A 4734-nucleotide genomic window follows, 5' to 3' on the forward strand; every position below is an offset into this window, starting at 1 on the left:
ACCCCCCTTGAGAGTGAATGGAATCTGTGACTTGCTTCTAACCAATAGAATATGGCAAAGGTGTTGGAAGGTCACTCTCATTACAATGTTATGTTATAAAAGACTCTGTCTTGCCAGTAGCCTCTCTCTTGTTCTCCTTGTTGACTTTGAAGATGCAAGTCATCGGAAATTAGAAAGTGAATTCTGCCAACAACCTAAGGGAGCTTGGAAGTGGATTCTTCCTCAGCTGAGCCTCCAGATGAGAACAAAGCCCAGCTGACACCTTGATCACAGTCATGCGAGAGGACCCATCTAAGCTGTGCTACCCTCCCATAAAACTCTTAGAAGAAAACTTAGGAGGAAAACATCATGACATTGGACTTGGCAAGGATTTCCTGAATATGACACCCAAAGTACAGGGGAAAAAAATAAAAAGACAAATTGGACTACATCAAAATTAAACAGCTCTGTGCATCAAAGGACACAATCAACAGAGTGAAAAGGCAATCCTTGGAATGAGAGAAAATACTTGCAAATCAGACATCTCATAAAGGATTAATAGGCAGAATATATAAAGAATTGCTACAACTCACAACAACAGAAATACCTGATGAAAAAATGAACAAAGGATTCAAATAGACATTTCTCCAAAGAAGATTTACAAACAGCCAAAAAAGATACGAAAAGGTGCTCAGTGTCATTAATTATTAGAGAAATGCAAATCAAAACCAAAATGAGACTTTACACCCATTAGGATGATTACTATTTTTTTAAAAAAAACAGAAAAAAACACATGTTGGAAAGGATGTGGAGAAATTAGAACCCTCGCTCACTGTTGATGGGATTCTAAAATGGTGCAGCTATCATAGAATACAATATGGTAGTTCCTCAAAATACTAAAAATAGAATTATCATATGACCCAATAATTTCACCCTTAGAAATATACTAAAAGAAATCAAAAGGAGGGACTCAAACAGGTTCATATGCACCCATGTTCATGGCAGCATTGTTCACAATAGCAAAAGGTGGAAACAATTCAAGTGTCTATCAACAGATAAATGGATTAAGAAAATGTGGAATATATATATATATACACACACACACACACACACACACATAAACACACAATGGAGTATTATTCAGACTTAAAAAGGAAGGAAATTCTGACACATGCTACATGGATGAACCTTGTGGACACTATGCTAACTGAAATAAGCCAGTCACGAAAGGACAAATACTGTATGATTCCACTTATTTGAGGTGGAATTCGACTAGCAGTCAAATTCAGAGACAGAAATAGAGTGGGGTTGTCGGGGATCTGTGGAGGGGAAATGGGAGCTATTGTTTAGTGGATACAGAGTTTGTTTCACAAGATGAAAAGTTCTAAAGATGGATGGTGATGATGGTCACACAACAATAAGAATACTTAACCCTGCTGAACTGTGCACTTACAATGGTTAAAATGGTAATTTTTTTTTTTTTTTTTGAGACGGAGTCTCACTCTGTCGTCCAGGCTGAAGTGCAGTGGCGCGATCTCAGCTCACTGCAGCCTCCACCTTCCAGGTTCAAGCAATTCTCTTGCCTCAGCCTCCCGAGTAGCTAGGACTACAGGCACCCACCACCAGACCCGGCTAATTATTGTATTTTTTAGTAGAGATGGGGTTTCACCATGTTGGCCAGGCTGGTCTGGAACTCCTGAGCTCAAGTGATCCGCCCGCCTCGGCCTCCCAAAGTGATTACAGGGATTACAGGGATTACAGGTGTGAGCCACTGTGCCCTGCAAAATGGTAAATTTTGTTATGTCTATTTCACCACAATTTAAAATAAGTAAATAAAAATCATTTATAGATAAAAGGTACATTCAAAATATAAAATACATCAATGAATTTTAACGTAACAGAGTACCAAAAATTTTTATATTGTTTCAGAATCTATGTTGCAATTAACTTTTAAAAATTATCATTTATTTAAATTTATGAACTCAAAGAATATTTATAATTATCCAAAAGACTATTTAAATACTTCTGCTTTTGCAACTACGTATCTATGTGAAGCCAGATTTTCTTTACACGTTTCAACCAAAACAACATTTTGCAACAGACTGAATGCAAAGCATATATGAAAATCCAACTGTCTTCTATTATGCCAGACATGATAGAGGTTTGTTTAAAAAAAAAAAAAAAAGTAAAACGATGCCACTTTACTGAGTTTTCTGTGTTGAAAATACAGCAATTTTTCATAAAAACATCATTTATGTCAACATGTAATAGGCTTATGTCTATGTGAATTGATGAAAGATGTTTGCATATGAATTAAATATTTTAAATCTGCCAGATTTGGGTTTCTAATATGGTAATTGTCTATAGGTACACTCCACACAGTGACAAACTATTTGGGGTCCTTGATCATTTTTTTAAGTGACAAGGGGCACTGAGCCCCAAAATGGTCAGAACTGCTGCATTCAGATGGCTGTATTACAGGGGATAGAGCATTTAATCCTCCTCCTCTGGCTCCTCTGCCCCTGCAAGAAGGCAGTTTTAGTAGAGAGAAGGTAGACAGTCCCATTCTGGGGGCCGGAAGTTTGAATCCAGCACTGCTAGGCTGACATCAACGTGCCGGCCGCACTGTGCTCCCTTCAGAGGCTTTAAGGGAGAATCTGCTCCTGCCTCTTCCAGCTTCTGATGGCTGCGGGGTCCCCAGGCCTGTGACTGCATCCTCCAGTCTCTGCCTGTCTTCACCTGGCCTTCTCCTCTTCTGTCTTGGTGAAATCTCCTCTTATAAAGACACATGTAGATTGGATACCTTTGTTTGATTCAGGTTGAGCAATCCCTTTATAATCATATTCCAGTCTTCTTTTGAAGTTGCAGCCCAACAGTGTCAATAAGAGATGTTTGAGCCGGGCGCGGTAATCCTAACACTTTGGGAGGGAGGCTGAGGCCAGAGGATCGCTTGAGGCCAGGAGTTCAGGAGCAGCCTGGGAACACAGGGAGGCCCTGTCTCTACAAAAAATAAAAATTAGCTGGGTGTGGTGGTGCACACCTATATTCTCAGCTACTCAGGAGGCTGAAGCACTTGAGCCTGGGAAGTTGAGGCTGCAGTGAGCTGTGATTGCACCACTGCACTCCAGCATGAGTGACAGAGCAAGACCATCTTTCTCTCTCTCTTTCTATATATATATATATACACACACACACACACACACACATAATCAAAAAATAAAATTTAAAATTAGCTGGGCATGGTGGCAAACACCTGTATTCCTAACTGCTAAGGAGGCTGAGGCAGGAAGATTGTTTGAGCCCAGGAGTTGGAGGCTGCAGTGAACTATGATGTCACCGCTGCACTCCAGCCTGGACAACAGAGCTAGATCCTATCTCAAAAATGAACGAGACCATCCTGGCTAACACGGTGAAACCCCGTCTCTACTAAAAATACAAAAAATTAGCCGGGCGAGGTGGTGGGCACCTGTAGTCCCAGCTACTAGGGAGGCTGAGGCAGGAGAATGGCACGAACCCGGGAGGCAGAGCTTGCAGTGAGCTGAGATCTGGCCACTGCACTCCAGCCTGGGCAACAGAGCAAGACTCCATCTCAGAAAAAAAAAAAAAAAAAAAAAGAACGAAAGAAAAGAAAAGAAAGAAAGAAAGAAAGAAAGAAAGAAAGAAAGAAAGAAAGAAAGAAAGAAAGAAAGAGAAAGAAAGAAGATAAAAAGGAAGGAAGAGAGAAAGGAAGAAAGAAAGAGAGGAAAGAAGGAAGGAAGGAAGGAAGGAAGAAGGAAGGAAGGAAGGAAGGAAGGAAGGAAGGAGGGAAGGAAGGAAAGAAAAGAGAAAGAAAAGGAAAGAAGGAAAGAAAGAAATTAATTATAAGAGCTTTACTCATTAATTCTCGTCCTATATAACTTAATTACTATATTAAAAAAGAATTCAGATAGGCAAAAAGAATATTAAGTAAGAACTAAAGAAGGAAAGAAAGAAACGTTTGATTTGTTCACAACCACAGTGTGCTTTGTGTTTGCTTTTCTAGTCTTTTCTTAATTCACAATAAAGAGATACTAGTAAGGATATGGGTTCTGAAACCCAATTACTTAGGCTGAAGCTCAACTCCATCATTTACAACTTAAGTCGCCTCAGAAAACTTAGTTGTTCCTTTATATCTCAATCTCCTCATCCACAATATGGGGATGATAATATCCTACTACGTAGAATTGTGAGCAGTCAATGAGTCCACAGTTGTAAAACACTTACAAGAGTGCCTGACACATAGTAAGCCTTATATCAATGTTCATTGTTATTATCATATGAACAAAGTTACCAAGAAGAAATTGAATGTGGTTTAAGGATTAGATCATTGGAATTGCAATTGGAATTGGAATTAATATCATTGACATGATTGATACGGATGGAGCATTTCAGCTGTCCAATAAGTCACAGGACACTGGGACCTGGGAACCCAACAAGGCATCACTTTGCATTTCCGCAGTGGAACCCGTACCTATTTTTCAGAGGTTTCCGGGCCATGCAGTTCTGCCCCTCCCACCCCAGAGCATCTCGAGGCAGCTTCTCTGAACAGTCTCCAAATCAGCCTAGTCACTGTGTAGTTTTTTTTTTTTTTTTTTTTTAATTCTTCTTTAGGCACAGTCTCTTTCTGAAAATGAATGGTATTTACAGAGAAAAAAAATGACAGCATGTTTTCTGTGAATAGCTACATCATTTTTATTCCATTTCCTGTTTCCACCATTTGGAGTATTTATAAAGTTT

This window comes from Rhinopithecus roxellana, chromosome 4 (assembly GCF_007565055.1).
Source record: "Rhinopithecus roxellana isolate Shanxi Qingling chromosome 4, ASM756505v1, whole genome shotgun sequence".
NCBI lineage: Eukaryota > Metazoa > Chordata > Mammalia > Primates > Cercopithecidae > Rhinopithecus > Rhinopithecus roxellana.